This window comes from Macrobrachium rosenbergii, chromosome 20, assembly GCF_040412425.1.
Source record: "Macrobrachium rosenbergii isolate ZJJX-2024 chromosome 20, ASM4041242v1, whole genome shotgun sequence".
Lineage (NCBI taxonomy): Eukaryota > Metazoa > Arthropoda > Malacostraca > Decapoda > Palaemonidae > Macrobrachium > Macrobrachium rosenbergii.
Window position 1 is genome coordinate 1,867,501 of NC_089760.1, and position 19,845 is coordinate 1,887,345.

The following is a 19,845-nucleotide window of genomic DNA, read 5'->3' on the forward strand; positions in this document are numbered from 1 at the left end:
TTTATCATAATTACTTTCTGGTCCTTTGACAAAGTCCTTCAGTGTCGCTTGGAACTTGTTTCCCCACAAGTGTCTTTTCCATGAATAAAGTTTAGTTATTTATATATTTGACAGTAAAGATTTATTCGCTAGAATCTAGAGGATATAGTTTCGTAAGCTTGGTCATTTTTGTTATTGTTGACAATCAACGCAATCATTGTTTTTGCTCATCCTTTCAGTAAACAGAGCCGTGTACCAGTGCGGCCTTGCATTAACCTCTTAATTTCTTGCACTTCTTATGAGCTCATATCCTCGAATATCTTTTTTATAACCAAACCGTGTCCCGAGAATAACAGTTTTCTGCAGATATCTGAATTTTACCTCTCGGGGTTTAAGGCAAGATTCCTTTTTTTCGGCTTAATGTTGCGTTACTTTGCCTAAAACGTTGTTTTGTCACCTTCCTTCACCCAGCCACCCCTTTCACCTCTCATCCTTCCCCCCTTTCCCTTCTCCCCTCATGAAGTAACCCCCCTCCCCCCCCTTACCTCCCCTTCCATGTCCTTTGTCACTTAGTTATTTGACGGATGACTATTGACGGTTCCGCGGAGTTGTTGGGCTGATGAAATTTTAAAGTTCTACGCTTCCATAATTGTCTCTTCCAATAACAACCTAGGAGGGATCGTGTGTGTTAATGTTTCTGGATCGATGCGGCTGATACCCCGCTTACGAGCGTTCAAACACACCACATAAATCGGTAAGTAGGCGGGCGAAGGGAAAATAAATAAGAACTGCCAATAAAAGAGGAACTCGAAATTTAGGGCGGGTCGTCAGTCGTCCAAATTTTAAGGTAGTGGTTGTAAATATGCAAGTGTGGTCGCAGTTTTATTGTCGTGATTATTGTTGTTGTTGTTATCAATAGTCATTTGTTCAAGTTTTACCTTTTTTCTCTCTCTTGTTCTCCATGGCAATGCCGTACTTGTGAAACTTTCATTGCAATCTGGTGTCGATATTGCGACTACTGTACTTTGAGTAGAGGTCGTAATTTTGCTCCGGATGAAAAGTTAATATTGTGATATTGAGTTTATGTGGAAAGGGTTTATTTCGAACTTTATATTTTATAATTTTAGTTTCCAGTTGCAGTGTTTTCCATTAATCAATGTTTTCCATTAATTTTTCCCTAGAGGGAGCCGAGGTCGAAAGATTGCTGCTTTTGTGCAATAATATAAATTAGGCTGTTATGTGTTGATTATATTTTTCATTAATTCACCGTAATTACTTAAAGAAATAAATATATTGCGTTTTATATATATATATATATATATATATATATATATATATATATGTGTGTGTGTGTGTGTGTGTGTGTGTGTGTGTGTGTGTGTGTGTGTGTGTGTGTGTATTACGAAGTTTGTCACAGACACTCGCGACATTTATTTTTATATTCAAATATTAAGTCACAAATATCACTTTCAATGTCGAAATCATTATTACAGACACACACCAGATATATATGTATGTATATATATTTTTACTTATATGTATGTATGTTTGTATGTATATATTTATATATAATAGTTTTGTGTTTATTATAACTACGCTGAATATGTGCCCTAAGCAAATGAATTCATAACTGTTGTACATTATACAAAGCACACCAGAAATTTCTTGGCTCTCATGTTGAATATATTGCATTTTTTGAATGGGGAACTATTCCAGCATATATATATATATAAATATATAAATATATATATATATATATATATATATATATATATATATATATATATATATATATATGCTGGAATAATTCCCATTCAGAAAATACAATAACATTTTTAGCAGGGTGTGGGGATGGAAGGGGTAAAACTAACTTTTTGTTTTCATTCTTCACTTAAGAAATATTTAATTTACGAAAAATCTTAGTTCTGGGAGAAATTACAGCAAATGCATAATAACCAAATGAATTGATGTCTGTTACGATCGTGGACCTCCATTTCACATCGTGAAATTGAAAATTTTCTGATTTTTTCTGTATGAATATCTTTGATACCCTTTCTTGTACACACGTTCATTAATTTACTGTATGATTAATGTGGCCTGAGATAACTGGATAGTGACTCATAAGAGAAAACAAAAAAAAAATATTTAGAAATCAATTTTTTTTTATATCAGAAATTTCAAACCTAATTGATCAGTGTGAGGTATTTAATAAAGGCCATTCTGAAATTTCATTTAAATCCCTTCTTGCAGGAATTTGTAAACCTTTTTCGGTTCCTGAGTGTGTACCAGTCTAAATAATAAGAATTCCTGGTATTGCCAAGGCTTTCTTCTCAAGTAGTAAGACTTTTTTTTTTTTATTAGTTTTTGAGGAACATAAACCCTTCTTACAAAACTTTTAGCGTTTTGGGACAGGCTTTATTCGATCCCCAAAAGACTCATGATGCTCATCTCTTAGGTGTCCCCTCCTTTGGTTCTCAAAATTCTAAGGTTGAGCACGTCTTGATTATCTGATTTCACGTCACATATCTTTCGCATCTCAAAGGTTTAAGCGAGCTGCTCTCGATTTCTAAGTATTTGTGTATATGCGATTGTTCTCAAGCGCTTATTGTGAATATTCTTTTTTAGTTTTCTGTAAAAGGAAACTGCTGAGATGGCTACCTGGCTGCCCGTCCGCATTTTTCTGTCCGCCCTCAGATCTTAAAAACTACTGAGGCAAATTGGGATGTTGATCATCCACCCTCCAGTCATCAGACATACCAGATTGCAGCCCTCTAGCCTTAGTAGTTTTTATTTTATTCAAGGTTAAAGTTAGCCATGATCGTGCGTCTGGCACCAGGCTGTGGCTGAAAGTTTCATGGGTCGCGGCTGAGAGTTTCACGGGCCGTGGTTGAGAGTTTCATACAGCATTATACGCTGTACAGAAAACTCGATTGCGCCGAAGAACTTTTCTCGGCCTTCGGGCCGATATTTACAGTTTCATTTTTCAAAAGTGGTCGTAATCTTTTTTTTTTTTTTTTTTGTAATCTCAAGTATTATTGCAAACAGATATGAATCATCTTCACTCTTGAATGGGAACTTTCTGATTGTTGAATAATTCAGAATGATTGTTATTCAATTTACTTCCTAAATTGAAAAAGTGGATGAGTTGTTGAAGATTTGGATTATAAAAAAAAACTAAAAAAATAGCAGTTTAAGTACCCTGTGACTCAACCAGCAACGTTGAAATATGTGGATTTGAAAATCAACTTCATTTGGTTAGAATTGTGCCGGACGGCAAAATTGTTTGTTAGCTATTCAACGTGGCCTTCAGAAATAAAAATGTTTAAATGTGGGCTTCAGAGATAAATATTTTATGAAATACGTGGTATTAATATCGAGTTTGAGTGTTTAATGTATGAAATTTTATCCCGTCAAGAAATCAAAGAATACTTACCGAGTATTCTTTTATTCTTTTCTATTCTTACTTCTGGAGGACTGACGTCTCTTGTCCATTGCATTATGAATCATTATTTACCATATTTTGGCTTCATTTACGTTGCAGGACCAGGTGTGCTAGCCAAATTTGAAAAGCACGAAGCGAGATAGTATTTAGCTATCGAATACCACATCCATTCAGTAGATATCCCATAATCATGTAGAAAGTACCTTTGAACGAAGACTGTGTTCGTAGAGGAAGACAGCTATCGATTGGTTAAGGGGCAGAGGTAGTCGTGGGGATGATTACCTACAAGTCTGTAGGTACGAACTGTCATGATATTAAATCCAGCAGCCATTTCTTTGTTGAAACTGACGAATATTCTCTTCCGTTGCATCTGCCCCATAGCGACCGTGACCTTCAGTGACCTCTCTTTGATACGTGTTAGTCCGTCTGAAACGGTATAGTTACTTATTCGTCCATTTAAAGTCCGGGTGCGTTAAGAGATTCAAACAGCGGCGATTCCCAATAACATGTTTTTCAGATTCCCTCACCTCTTGTTTCTCGCCGTCATTGGTAGGCATTATTAAGCGGGGCAATTAACGTTCCTGCGTAATGATTAATGTACGGGTTACGTGGATAAAGGCGAGACGCGGGTTATAATTAGCTGAATTCTCGCCCTATCGATCGTCCCGGGCCATAACGTACTCCGGGTGCCGCTTTGTCTGGGTTTGCGACAGGGATTCGGGAGAAACGACAATTTGGGAAGCAGGTGCAGCGGCTGTTAGCAGAGACAGCAGGGATGATAAGTTTCAGGAGACGTATCTCAGCAGCGGTCAACTCCGCTCTTCTTCAGAACGCTCATTCGCGCCGAAGAATTTACACTGAGCTGTGCGGCGATTTCTCCTACGACTATGATTATTTCACGCCCAAACCTGTTAGTATTTCGTTGGGAGTTTCGTCCAGATTCTCGTCCTTTCCACCGCCCCTGAAAGATGCAGCAAGTGGTCCCAGATCTCTACTTGACATTATTAAATGGGTTCCGAACTTGAAAAAGGGTTTGTTCGAAGAAATATTTGTGGCGGTGTGAAACTTCAGCTAAAGTTCTCCGGCCATAAAGACGTTGATAGTGACGTCTGATTGATGGCACCACATTGTGAAAATATTTAGAACGCCCTTTACCTTTTCTTCATTGCTGTGGTGACAACGGCCGAACTTTTTACTCTTTTTTTTTTCTTGTTTTGACTCTATTTTTTTCCACGAACTTAGCTTCCCATGTCACTGTTGTTAGCTGTTAAACAGCCCGGTTAGGGGTCTCTAATGGTGTCAGGCAAGTTTGGGATTTGCGTTCATGCTTTGATAATTGACAAAGGTGAAGTCTTGATAAGCTGTCAACGCTCAAAAGCACTTGAAGAATAGGTGTGTGAGTCATCAGTCTGGTAATGTGGATTGCCTTTATAATATAGATGATGTTTGAAAGTGTGTGTGTGTGTATGTATATATATATATATATATATATATATATATATATATATATATATATATATATATATATATATATATGTACGTGTGAATTATTTTGTCATGGACGTGAGCACTGGTTAACATGTCTATCGTTGTTTCTAAAGCAGGCAACAGGGTTCGAATTCTGCCGGTGACGAAGCGCTAATTAATTATAATTACTTTTCGGGTGCAAGTTATTTCTGAGATATAGTGGATATGAAACGATATTTATGGCTTAATACTAGTGAATATGTATACGTATGTGTCTGTATGCACGATTCGTAGAGATTCAGTTTAATTGCACTGTATGTAAGTCAACATCGATTGAACGGGAAAGTAGCTATGAGAAATTATTTCCTGATGGCCTGCTAACAGCTCAGGCAACCAACGAATTGCATGACCAATGCCATACCATCAGTGGTGGTGCAGCTGCCGTCGACAGTAGGTCCACTGGTACTCAACCAACTCTGCATCGCCGGTAGGCCTTAAACAGTATAGTAGTCATATGGAACCTAGTAGCGGTGTTTGCTTCACAGTAACAGGAACTCTAAATCTGTAGAGTTAATGGTTTTGCAACAGGGAGAAAGACTAGCGGAAAAGCCTTTCTTTTCCGTCTTAAAACGGATCATAGCTTTTGGTGTTTCCTGCTTGTATGAATGTATAAAAATATTATTGTAGATTATCTATCTCATTGCTTTAATGGCAAGGACTTATACAATTTTATCGCATCAGTAAAACAACTCTCTCTCTCTCTCTCTCTCTCTCTCTCTCTCTCTCTCTCTCTCTCTCTCTCTCTCTCTCTCTCTCAGTATGTGAATAGTGTGAATGTATGAGCATAAATAGTTAAGCTCAGTTTTTGTGAGATTAAATAATTATGGTGCCAGTGCCTGATGCCATTTCTGTACAAAGAATTGGGGAAAAAAAAGGGGGTGCTTCACTCAGAGGGAAGCGATCGACCTGCCTCTTAAAATTATGTTCATGTTTCATACAGTTCCGGACTTTCAAAGAGAATTTTGTTTCTTGTAATCGGTTGCATGCGACTGGTTCTAACCAGAGAGAGAGAGAGAGAGAGAGAGAGAGAGAGAGAGAGAGAGAGAGAGAGAGAGAAATTTCCTCAAAATTAATCATTTGATTTTTGGGTTTTTATCTCCGAGATTCACGGATGATAATAAACGATCTTTCACACCCATGTAACTCGACGGCTTCAGAATACGTTTTGTAAACAATTTTAATTTTGTGGCCTGACGGGCGATTGATGTTTTTCCCTGCCTAAAACGAAGAAGAATATAAACAGTTATTGTTGTTCTTCTCTTTCTCTACGACTCCAGTCTTACTGAAAACAATATTGTCGTTGCGACACCAAAATCTCCCTCTTTCTCTTCTCTCTCTCTCTCTCTCTCGTGATTGGTAAACATATTATAATTATGATTACACGCAAACCAATTTAACTTCATCAACACACTCGTTTATAGACACTTCAAAACAGGGGAAAAAAACAGCGTAAGACAAAGGAGCAACAACAATGGTGTTAAAGGAACAATGCGCAATAATTCCCCAAATGGCCAATAACTTTTTGATGTCAACGTAAAATTGATTGCTGGTCGATCCGCCTTTATTTTTTATGGATTACTGATATGATTTTACTCCGTGAGCTTTGTTTATGTTAGCGTTTATAGACTTTTGATTTATGATTTTTCTCTGAATATGATAATGAAAATATGACAATTGAAATCATCGTGCGTGATTCTTTTCCGAGATATTTATTTCGCGTGTCATTTCTTAATGCATAGTAAATTGAATGTCCGTCAAAGGAGGCCTGGTTTACGAGTGTGCTTTCTTATATTTTCATGATGTTAAATATTAAGTTTTTGCGGGTAAGATTCGCCTGAATCGGATCTTACCAACTCTGAATGCTACTTTCAGTTTTGGCTGCTTCAGATTTAGAGTAATGAAAGTAATCATCTTGTTTTGATTCTCGGTGCGATTTTGTCCTTAGCCCTGATTCGACTCTTTGTTATTGATTTTCGTTAGGATAACATTACTTATTGTTCTTGATTTCATTCATTGCAAAAAAAGTTCACAAATTGAAGAGAACATACATTTTGACGTGCTCGTCTTCGCATCTTTTCTTAATTGATTAATTATATGTCTCCTTTACGAATTTCTATCTTGCTTGTACATGTAAAGATGTTGTAGCTTCAGTACGTCATGTAAATATTACAATCGAATCATAATGTAATTAATGTCATTGCTACATACACTTCTTGATCGCCTTCTTGTACTCGGTTTAGTGTGACTGTGTTCCTCTCGTCACCTAATCAGCGAATTAGGCACGTGTTGTTATTCGACAGCAGTGGTTTGTCGCTATAATGTGGTTCGGATTCCACAATAAGCTGTAGGTCCCGTTGCTAGGTAACCAACTGGTTCTTAGCCACGTCAAAATAAATCTAATCCTTCGGGCCAGCCCTAGGAGAGCTGTTAATCAGCTCAGTGGTCTGGTTAAACTAAGATATACTTAATTAAGGAGTTGTTTGTCACTTGAAATGGAGTGGCTCTCACCCTCATCCCGTAATATCATCTTGGAACTAGAAGGATAACACAGTTAGCCATCCTAGGTGAATTGTTTTGCGTGGTATTTAGGGCCAAAGAAAATGAGGGCTGTGAAGATCAGTAGGAGTGGTATAAATGTTAGCATAGCTGGGAAGATGCATCACAGTGTTTTTAAAGATGGCACGGACATGTGGGAAAAATGTAGGACGATAGGTTAGGGAAAAGAGTGTGTAATTCACAAGCATTAGGAGGACAGGAAGAAACTGAACTGGCTAGCTGGTTTGAAAGCGGTATTTGAAAGGAAGTACTCTGGACATCAAGGCAGTGTAAGAGCAAGCTCTAGGCAGAAGCAAACGTCGCAGTGTGTGTGTGTGTGGTGTGCGTGTGCGTGCGCGCGCAGCGGGGTTAACGCGTCGTGTCAAGTTTTAAATTTTTCATATCCATATTTCTCCAGATTTTCCAGAAGGACATCTAATGCCGTTGGCCTGCTGTAATGTTTAATCCACTATAGTTTATGGTGGTCTTTGAAGATGATTAATCCGAAGTCTAACTGTAGCAGCGAGTGTTTGATTTGAATAGTTTCTCCTAAATGACTGTAGACTTGAAGAATTAGAATAGTGGTGATTATAACAGTTTCATTGATGTTAATTATAACGGCGATTGCTCGATAACTGTACTGAGCATATTGGTGATAATGAATGGTGGTACAAGAATGTTTCTAATGGTAGTAACTGCGTCACAATATGTTACCTGCTGTTGCCTGTACTGCGATTAGTCCAGGACATTATTATTCCTAAGTTATTTAACGTTCAGTAATTACTACGAGCATAGCCACATTTGCAACTGTTCAATCTTCACGATATATATATATATATATATATATATATATATATATATATATATATATATATATATATATATATATATATATACATATACATATATTGAATTGTTTATGATAACCATAAGATTTTAATGTTAGGACTCACTTTTGTTTATTTTTTTAACCACGTTATTTCATTTACCAGTTTTTTCGGATATTGAGCGCGCGTGCGCAAAGAACAAACAGGTTTAAGACATAAAACCACCCGAAGAGTAATTCCAATGGACAGGTGCAATCAATTGAATAATGAAAAAAGAAAGGAAAAAAGAATAAAAAATAGAATCGACACTAACTTACGATTAGCGGCAGTCTCGAGGAATTAACAGTAGTGTGGCACGCCATGGTGGACCCGACAAAGATTAACATACCGTTGCAATTAGTGTCATTACGCCAGCTGCTTATTAAAGAGAATTTAACGCCTTCTTTTCTAACGAACGGAATTCTTTATATATTTTTTTTTTTTATTTCTAGGTCAAGGAATTTCAGAGAAAAAATTTCATTTTTCTTTGTTAGTTTTAGTCCGAGCTTATATTAGAACTGAGAGAAAAAAAAAAAAACGCAAGTAATTTCTAATAATAAAATGGAATTGATTCCTTTTGTAAACAGTCATTCAAGAATAAGCCGTTATTGAATGGGGTATTGGAAATCACTATCGCATGTTTGAATGAGGTGTTTTGGGAAGTTATTTTCCTTAGAGCTTTATCCGAGTGAATGTTTTTTTCCAGGTAGTAATTTTGCTAATTTCTTATGAGGCTGTAAATTCGGGATTTGGTTTTACAATTATTTGTTACAGGGACGCTCCTGCGCGCGCGATTGCATGTTTTAGTGAAATTAGAAGCTGAAACATTGGGAGCACTCAAGGACGCCGAATGGACGCCTGACATTTGTTTGGTTCTCTCGTTTTAGAGTTCGTCGCTTCGTGTCGCCCTCTTCTAATGGTGATAAATAAAGATGGTAGCTATTATTATTATTACAATTATTATTATTATTATTATTATTATTATTATTATTATTGCTCATCTTCCGTTCGCTCATTTTAGATTTCGTTTCTTCGTGTCTCCCTCTTCTAATGATGATAAATAAAGATGGTAGCTATTATTATTATTATTATTATTATTATTATTATTATTATTATTATTATAGAAACAACTCCACAGCTATGTATATGTACAGAGAGCTTTCGGGAATCTGTTCGATTCCCCTTCTCAATCAGATTGAAAACTTATACCTAACTGTGGATCTGTTTCTCCATTTCAAGACTCGTTATTATTGTCAGCAATGACGGTAGCAGAGAGGGAATCTTTAATTCCCGACCCAGAGACGATACGTACCGCTCTTAAGATCGGATTGAGGTAACATGCATTCCTCTCACTTTGTAGGAACCACTGGTAGCAAAGACTAGGGCATTCTAACTATTTGTTTTAGATTTTTGTTGATATCAGGCTATTAGGGGTCTCTCTCTCTCTCTCTCTCTCTCTCTCTCTCTCTCTCTCTCTCTCTCTCTCTCTCTGTGCTTGAGTCAGGATCTCTCACCAGCATGGGCCTTCCAGTGTAATTTTTGTCTTCGTTAGGTCATGAGCTTGTTCTCTCTCTCTCTCTCTCTCTCTCTCTCTCTCTCTCTCTCTCTCATGTGTGTGTATATATATATATATATATATATATATATATATATATATATATATATATATATATATATATATATATATATATATACAAACATATATTTAATGTATGTATATACAAACATATATTTAATGTACTTCTCATCCGTGCGCTTTGCTTTTTGTCTGTGCGTTAATTAGGTGGTGTGTGACATATATGGAATGGGGGCCATGCCATAACCGATAGGGGGAGTACCCATTGCCTTTGTATGTGTGTCGCTTAGTGAAGCAGTTTTGGTACTTGAAGGGCAATTCCGAGTATAAGACCCGATGAATCTTTCTCGAAGTTGATATTATTTCGGCAGAGATCGATGTTATGTTTACAATGCTCCTGTTTTGTGGTGCAGTTGTGTCAGGGGTAGTGAAGTTGATTACACAGCAGTACATTTGGGCGTTTTTATAGTTGTATAAGCGATGCACTCAGTCTTGGATTATTGGTAGGATAATCTCTTGCAGACTGTTAAATATCTCCCGTGATACCAGAGTTTAATTCGCACGTGAAATGAGTGACGTTAATTGTAATTACGAAATGACCTTGTTTTCTCGTTCTCATACGCATATATATATACATATATATATAATATATATATGTGTGTGTATGTATGTGTCTGTATATGTGTAGGAATACACACATATATACGTGTATATATATACTGTATGTATACATACTGTATATATACATAGATAAACATATTCATACACACACACCCATATATATTTATATATATATATAGATAAATAGAAACATAGATAGCTAGCTAGATAGATAATTAGCAAGAAAGAATTAGACACTAAGATGAAACACATTTTTAGCACAAAAAAGTTTGTTATTTAACTGAGGTTTACAACTAATAAAATTTCCTGAATAGTAAAAACTTGTGCATAATCAATACTGCTCGCATATTATTATTGGAAACACCTATTTTTTTTATTTTAAAGGTTCACATTGTTAGTATGTAGTCCTGAAATATTAAAAAAAACATAAGATTTATATTAGAAAACTCCTGTGCTTTTCGAGGTTAAATATAGCTGAGAATCGCCCAAACAAAGTGAATGGTTGTGTGTGCACGATTCCATGCCAAGATGGTAATAAGACGTACGTGGGTGACTGGGGTAAAAGAATGGCTCATTGCGTGAAACACTGTTGTTTGGGAGTGTCGTTGTTCTTCTGAATTTTAATCTCGAAATGATGTCCTTCGTTCATAATTTGTATATTTTTAGTCGCTGTTTAGTTATTCATCGGTGTTTAATGCTTTACTTGGCTTTTTGTATCCTCGTTCATTCCTTTGCTGCGAGGCGTTGATTAGCACGTAAAAATAATGTCATTCGGTTTTGTTTATGAAATCTTATAGTTTGTGAGGAATAATTGTGATCTGCAAACCAGTAAATCGAGTTTTATTTTCTCTTATTAGACGTTATTTGCGACTCGCCAAGGTGTTTATCATTTATATCAGGTTTTGACCAAATTAACTTTATTGATTCGAAAAATCATGTATACAAGCAGTGTTGATGTGTGTGACGCGGCAGTAACTTTTTACTATTGCTTATAAATATGATAGTTTAATTAAAGAGGAGGTTGTTATTGCATGCGAGTTCCCGGTAAAACATGATTTATATTTAGTGGCTTTAGTTGCGGGAAGAAATGATTCTATTTATTAGTTATTGCGTAGCTATAGCGGTGGCGAGTTGCTTTATTGGTTCTCGTATGGACGTTACTGGTATTGGCTGAACCACCCAGCTTATTGTACAGTATAGCCGCGCACTCATATTTATATTCGTCCACTTTTTACCTTGTCTGACACTTAGTGAGATTATAGATATTGTATGAACCGAGCTGTAATGAATGTGGCACTGAATTTTAATGAACGGGTTAATTTTTCATTAATGTAATTTTTTTCGTTGATGTTTAAAATAATGATTATTCATATCGGCTTTCAAGAAGAAAATCTGGAGTCGATTGTGTGTGCTCCCACTTCCCATGTTGAGCTAAAAATTTCATTTGTGATTGGCTTTGTAATTTAAAGCTCTAACGTCACTGTTTATATTCTTAAGTAGCCCGAGAGGTGCCGCACACACACAGCTGAATTTGCCTTTATTTTGTAAAATAAAGTTTTTACGTTTCTCTCAGTCACTATTGTGATCTTAGAATCGCTTGAGTTCCTCAGAAAGCAACTGCGACTTCTGCCTCTGCCTTGAAGTATAGTTACTTTTGCCAGTAACATGTTACTCTGATAATAATTCAGAATGATCTTACTAGTTTGACTTCGCATCTGGACGGGCACCGTCGGCACTTATATTCCAATAACCAGTCACCTCACGGTGCCCGTCCATTTGGAAAGTCAAACTGGTAAGATCATTCTGAATTATCAGAGTAATTGGCAAGAGTAACAGTACTTCAAGGCGAAAGTCGCAGTTACTTTCTGAGGAACACAATCGATTCTAATTCAAATCAATCAGTCGGCCAGCAAGAAATCCTGGTATAACTTATCTTGAACGTTGCCTATATCAATTTTCTGGTCGACTAGTCTCATGAACTTCGCGTTACCATAATTAAATGTAATTTGTGTTAAGTCCCGTGTGGACCTCTCCGTCGTTAGGCTAGCTGCAGTTTGACTTTGTGCCTAACGTCATTAGATTTCCTTCAGCGAATACGACACATTTTTGTTGTGGCTTTTCTAGAATTGCCTGAGGCCCATCTGTGACCCTTCCAGTTTGGCAGAGGCTTGAAGGCTTCCTTGAAATAGCCTTGATCAGTTGCTTCGAAATAAAGGACAAGCGTGAATCATAGCGAACGATGATAATTGAAAATGGGTTTCACTGATAACTTTACGTTACAATAATGTTTATTGTAATCTTGACTAGATATTATATTTTTCTCAGTTTATGATAATCATCAGTAGTAGTGGCAGAATAGTAGTAGTGATGATAGCAGAAGCAGTTATAGTGGTATAATTTTTAAAAAGGTCGAATCATAGGCTTATCAACTTGTTCTAGAATGTATTTCTTAATTCTTAAATAAGGTCAGGCAAATTTGACATCAACGGTACGCCCATATTCAGTACGACACTAGAAGGAGACGATGGTCATCACATAATACGTTTTTCTATGAGGCTGTCCATGTAGCGACAAATACCAAGTCTGTGTGTTATTTGCACATCGTACACCGTAATTTTTTTTCTTATTAATAATGGAAATACCGGTTGAGAATGTTGAAGGCCTCTTCCGTAAACGAGTGTATTTTCATGTTACATTCATTCTTGAACTTCTTGTTGGGATTATGCGGACTTCTCTGCATTTTGCTTTCATTGTATTTGAGCGTTTTGCTTTCATTGTATTTGAGCATTTTGCTTTCATTGTATTTGAGCATTTTGCTTTCATTGTATTTGAGCATTTTGCTTTCATTGTATTTGAGCATTTTGCTTTCATTGTATTTGAGCATTTTGCTTTCATTGTCTTTGAGCATTTTGCTTTCATTGTCTTTGAGCATTTTGCTTCCATTGTATTTGAGCATTTTGCTTTCATTGTATTTGAGCATTTTGCTTTCATTGTATTTGAGCAGAACAAAGATCATCAGTTCTCAATGGGATTCGGTACTATCACGTAGGAGTTTTCATATTCGCTAATTATTTTAGTTAAATATATACAACACAGGTACAACGATTGTAAGGTTACATTAGATACCTCGGTGGAAGGTTAACTTTCAACGATCTCGTGTCGAGAGAGATCACCTGAAACCTCCTAATTACTTTAATTAAAGTGGAATTAGTGCATTATATATGTTTATTACTCTCTGTAAACATTTTCAGCCGCAGAATTTGACCTGATTAGATCCAGATTTGGATGATTATATTAAATTCGTGATTAAGAGCGATTGTTGTTACTAATATCCATGCGTGTCCGACCAGCCAGACCCGATGTTGAGACGACTCCTGAGCAGAAACGAAAGATATTGTATTATTATTTTGATTACCGCTAAAAAAAATGACAAGTTTCCTTATATATTTGCACAGCTACTGAGTCAGCAAGGCCTTGTATGAGTTACTTTTTTGTTATTGAGTTATATCGTTAAGAAAACTGCAATAAAACGGTTCTTGTCATTTGAACAGTTGTAATTTAAGCTACGGTGGTAAAATGATTAAGACAGTTTTTTTCATAACGTTGCACGTTTTTGTGTTTAGATAAATTTCGTTTAGTCTTAACGTTACTATGAATATTTCTTTGTATGTGTAAAGTCTTATACCCTTTTATATATATATATATATATATATATATATATATATATATATATATATATATATATACATACATATATACATACATACATACATACATAAGGCTATAAGGCTTTACACATACAAGGGAAATATTCATAATAACGTCAAGACCAAACAAAATTTATATAAAAACTAAAAGTGTCAAGTCTTCTAGCCATATATATATATATATATATATATATATATATATATATATATATATATATATATATATATATATATATATATATATATATATATATATATATATATATATATATATATATATATATATATGAAGTATAGCTGTTCTTGCAAGGATGCCAATGAAGAATTTATTTTGGGCCTTAAAAACACAGCCCATACCATTCGTATTCCGAGCCACTGATGCTTTCAACTCTTCGTGTGGAGGTATTGGTCTAGTGGGGCTCACGCTGGGCACTGATAAAGCGCACGATTTATCACGAATGGAAGTCGGGAAAAGTTGGCATTCTACTTATTAAGCTACTCCTAGCTTGTTTTGTGATTGCCGTTGAACTCGGCATAGTTTTTGGCATGTCTTGGTCCCTCATGTCACTTCCTGAGACAGTTGTATGCTTGTTCAAATCTGTTCGGGCTTGCAGTCACGAGTGGCTCTAGGTCCTGACTTTGTCGTGAATGGTCGTGGATAGCTGGAGAGTGGTAAACAGTTGGGAATTGTTCGTGAATGCTCGGAAATGGCCAAGAATAACTACATTATTCGTAATTTAGGCCTTTGTCTTACGATGCTTAGGGTCTGTTGTAAAAAAAAACTAGATAAAATTTATGAAACGCTCACTGCGTTTCTTGTCAAGTCGCGTTCAGTTCGTGGCTGACTCGAGAAATTGTTGTGTTGTGGATTAGTTCTGTTTGTCAGTGATCTAGTTTTCGTGGTTTATTACTCCTGTTAACTCTCCGTAAAGTTTTTTTTTTTTTTCTGTCGTGATTACATCATAATTTGCTCAAGGTCACACGGGAACAGTCGAAGTATTTTCAATTCAAGTGACCTCGACAAATATGTTGGGCTTGGCCGTCAGTCCTGTGATGCCTTAACATAATCGATTGCAGTGTGAGCCACATTGTGGTACTTCCAGCTATGATAATTCCGACTGCTTTGAGAAGATTATTCTGATTTTGGCCACATTTGCAAACACTGGTACTTAAGAAATTTTTTTCTATTGTGTTTGGAACAATAGATGATTTCAGGTACCTCCAGACGACAGGTCATTTCAACTATCTGTGAAAGAAATAATGATGACAAGTACGACTCATGAAAGGTTGATTGTTTCAACCACCTTTAGGAACGAGGAATTCTTACTTTATTTTGAAGGCACCAAAGACTCCAGCTAACACCGGAAACATTTCAACTGGCTTTGCAATCCATCCATGGTTGTTTTGGGTATTTTTGAAATCAGCTATCTGTTTTGCAAACATCTTGAATTCTGAATGCAAAGGAAAAATGGTTAAGAAAGCAGAAACTGTAATTTTATCTTAAGCCAAAGGAAAATTTAGATTTTAAATCTTTTTCCTCTAAAGTTTATGATAAAACAAGGATGTATTATTCGAAGTCCTCACATCCGAATCTATCTTTAGAATCCAGAGATTTCCGGAAAAGTGTGAGATCTTAATTCTTGGAAATGATGTGTAGATTAGTTGAACCTATAGTACATCCGAAAATCTAGACTTATGTAAAGATTTTCGAGTTCAGAGGTCCAAAGTCATTGGTATTATTGTTTTTAAGCCTACGTGTGTGAGTCCCATAATGTCAAACCTTATGGCTTCGTTCCGTGTGGGGACGGAACTCTACTGCCTTCCAAAGTGTTGGTGGTGGCTTCAGCAAACGATTTTATTATTTAGAACGAAGCAGTTTGAAAATACATGTCTCGTGTATTTCAAGGTAATGGTCATCCAATTTATTTGGCAATCCTGGTAAACGAGCCTGTACTTACTTTCTTGAAGATATCAAAGCTTATTTCTACCCCCTTTATATAAGAAGCTGGCAAGGTGCGTCTCATATTGTCACTTTTTTTTTTTTAATGTAACCGGTACCTACATTGAGTAACACTGACAAAACAGCCACTGGTTGTAATTTGCAAATGCGTAACTTGTCCATAAAATAATGATTTCAAAAGGAAAAAATTCGTTTCCTCGTGATGATTTAGTTTGTTTGCAATCGTATTTTTCGAAAAAGCAGAATTTTTTTTCTCATATCTGCGTGTAATAGGCCTAAGCTCATGAAAAAAGATTTGTATTCAAATAGGCCTAAGTTCATGAAAAAAGATATTTTGTATTCATATTTACAGGATGGTTGTATGTGTAGTATATTTACAAGTTTGTTATAAATGAAAACATGTATCGAAATTAATATTGTTCATGCGTATGCATAAATATCTGCATGTGTATTTACGTATATGTACTTTCTCTTTCCTTACAGTCTCGCTCTCTCTCTCTCTCTTACTCACACTTTCTGGGAATTGGCCTCGGACAGTTTTGAAGTAAAGTCCCCTACTACAATCGACTCCGTATGACCAATACAGTTGTAAGACTCGGTAGCAGATTTGGTCGAAGTTCCTGTTTGAAACCTTGATCAACTGCGCCCTAACAGGCCTGATGGCCTGATTACCCCCTTTCTGAAAATTACTATCAGAGGGAAAACAATCAAGCCGCAATCAGAAGTCATTAACTCCCAATTTGAGGATCAACCAGGGTTTAAATTGGGGGGATCCAGGAGTAACTTTATTGGCCGAATCACGGGGAAAGATTGGCTCCATTTTGCAATCGGAAATAAGACTTATTTGTCCCGAAATAGATTGACATAATCTTCGTTTTTGGTTTAATTGGAAAGAGATGATACAAGACGTCTGGTCACCAAGATCGTCCTGAGGTGTTTAATCTCTCTCTCTCTCTCTCTCTCTCTCTCTCTCAAGACATATTGCTATATGCTGCATTATTATACAGAGTTGTCAGGAACAGGTCGCAAATTAGCACTGAGTTTTAAGATTCCAAGTGCTCTCTCTCTCTCTCTCTCTCTCTCTCTCTCTCTCTCTCTCTCTCTCTCTCTCTCATCATTCTGCATGTCATATTCGTATATAGATTACCTTGTTACTTAAATTTTTTTCTGGCGATCCAGTAATGTTAAGTGGGCTGCTGCTTTGGTCTCCAAGGTGACCTTTGTTACCTTGACGGTTTGATGGTCAACCAGTGACACTTATTAACGAAAAGCGTTTGGGATTACTGATGGCAACTGGCTGTTCATGTAAAGAGTATTGCGAGTAACTTCAGTTTGCGTGTGGAAACAATAAATGAACGCGTTTGCTTGTAGTACAGTGACGTGATGCTCCATCGTAAAATAAGTCTAATCCTTCGGGCCAGCCCTAGGAGAGTTGTTAATCAGCTCAGTGGTCTGGTAAAACTAAGGTATACTTCACTTTTTCCCATATTCCTATCGTTGTTAAAATTTCCAGTGAATGGAAGTAAATTTTGCCTGTTGCTATCATCGTGGTTGAACGTTGCACATTCCTAATGTGCGTACGGTGCGCATTCTTCTGTAGTTTCACCTATAAGAGAGGCACAAGGCCCGCAAGGTCTTTTCATGTGCTCATTTGTTGTTGCTTGACCGAAAGCGTTGTCTTGTCGGGGATGCGCATTTTTCCTTCACTAATTGTGTTTGTGTATTCACTGTCTCTGTAGAATGAGTAAGCAGGGAGTGGAAAAAGAAGAAGAATGCATCCCCGTAAATATTTTTGGGCGCAGTGACAGGGACCGTACCTCCGTACGATTCTGACATTGTTGAAAGTCAAAGTGAAGGAACGGAAGGGAATGTTCCTTCACTGCATTTAATATGTACGTCGAATACTCAAGAGGAGAAATTTCTTCCGTTCCTCCGATTCGTTCGTTGATTTTAATTTTTGACTCCTTTTCTTTTTTGGTATGATGACCTCATAGCTCAATGTGTAGGTGAATGTTCCCAGTGACTAACGACCAAGGATGGGTATAGGTGGACGCAGCGTGCCTTGGAATTCAAATAGACTTATGTGCTCTATTTGTCGTTGATTTCCTTTTTTTAGTAGCACACTCCCTGTAGTTTTTGCTTGATCGTGTTTATATTTCAGTATTTCATGTTTCCGTAGCTGCATCTTTCGTCTTTTATGTGGTGCAAGTGTACCGTTTTAACAAATGAACTGAGCAACTAGTACGAAAAAAAAAAAAGGCTCGCTCTCATTGACTCGTAAAACCTGAGTAGTAGCACACTCCCTGTAGTTTTTGCGCGATCTTGTTTATATTTCAGTATTTCATGTTTCTGTAGCTGCACCTTTTGTCTTTTATGTGGTGCAAGTGTACCGTTTTAACAAATGAACTGCGCAACTAGTACGAAAAAAAAAAAAGGCTTGCTCTCACTTACTCGTAAAACCTGAGTAAAAAAGAAAATATTAAGGCTCATGGACACACATACGTTTGTAGTATCTAATAATTAGCTAGCTTGGGTGTGGCTCGAGGAATCGAGATCCCTAGTTAATACCAACAAGATTTTTTCCTCTTGCACCATTAAAAGCAGTATGACATAATCAACTTAATTTAGTGAAACCGGTGTTAGCGACTCTCAGATGGTGTACTGGTTTTGGGTGGTGGCGATGAGGGACGGGGGGTAGAGGGGGTAGGGGAGGGGTGTGTCCATGTCTTTGTGCCTTTCGTGCGGGTCAGTATATGGTCTCCCTGTATTTAATTGTACCTTCATGCTGCATAATGTTCAGCGTAATAACATGTGTTGAGATGAGTTTGCTGCTGATTGAACATTTCTGATTCGTTTATTTCATCGTACAAACTTCCTAGTTTTGCCAGTAACTACACAGATGAACTACTGCCATTATTCAGGAAATACCGGAATTAGTCTTTCGTGTATGTGTGACCAAGTTCAGATATGATGTTCTGCATCCTAGATAATGGTTTCCCCATACTGTAGGCATTTTTTTTATAATTATCTGGGCCGTATGCCTTGAATTCGTTACCTGCGACTTGTGTCTGTAGGAAGATAGATTTTTTTTCAAACTTTGCCTAAAACATTTCATGACCTTGTGACCATGAATGTATACCATCTGTCTCTCAAATGCCTTTTCCTTTTCCGCGCTTTGCCTTTCACCTCTCCCATTTGACTGTCCGCTCGACATTCCCGACATCGTTTATGCCCTCTCCCTGATATCACTTGAATATAAGCTGGGGAAACTAAGTGGAAAATAATGATAAAAAAAAAGCTCGTCGGCTTTTGTTTTGGGGGCATAATTCCGTTTGCCGGGGCTGAGGGCCAACACTTACTTAATTTCTCCTTCATGCACGTTCATTAACATTGATAATGCAGATCTGGAGTCTCAAATTCTTGGTCCGGATGGTTGTGGGCAAGGTCGCGAGGTATAATCTACCGTACCGAGAAGTACCGTAGAGTCTATAATACCTTGGCCCATATCATCTTTTATCCCAGGGTTGGTAGTTGAGGTGGGGGCCAAGGCTGGAGACATTGGCGTAAGCCACAGTCGTAAAACTCGTTCGTATGTGCACCCATGTACGTGCTAGACGCATTCACATACGTTG

General features: G+C 37.0%; 1 protein-coding gene across 1 annotated transcript in view; it reads left to right on the top strand.

The window, feature by feature from the left end:
• Nucleotides 1–19,845, top strand: part of LOC136848893 (protein-L-histidine N-pros-methyltransferase-like) — a 1,039,474-nt gene that overhangs the window by 371,625 nt on the left and 648,004 nt on the right. The gene's annotated exons all lie outside the window — the stretch shown is intronic.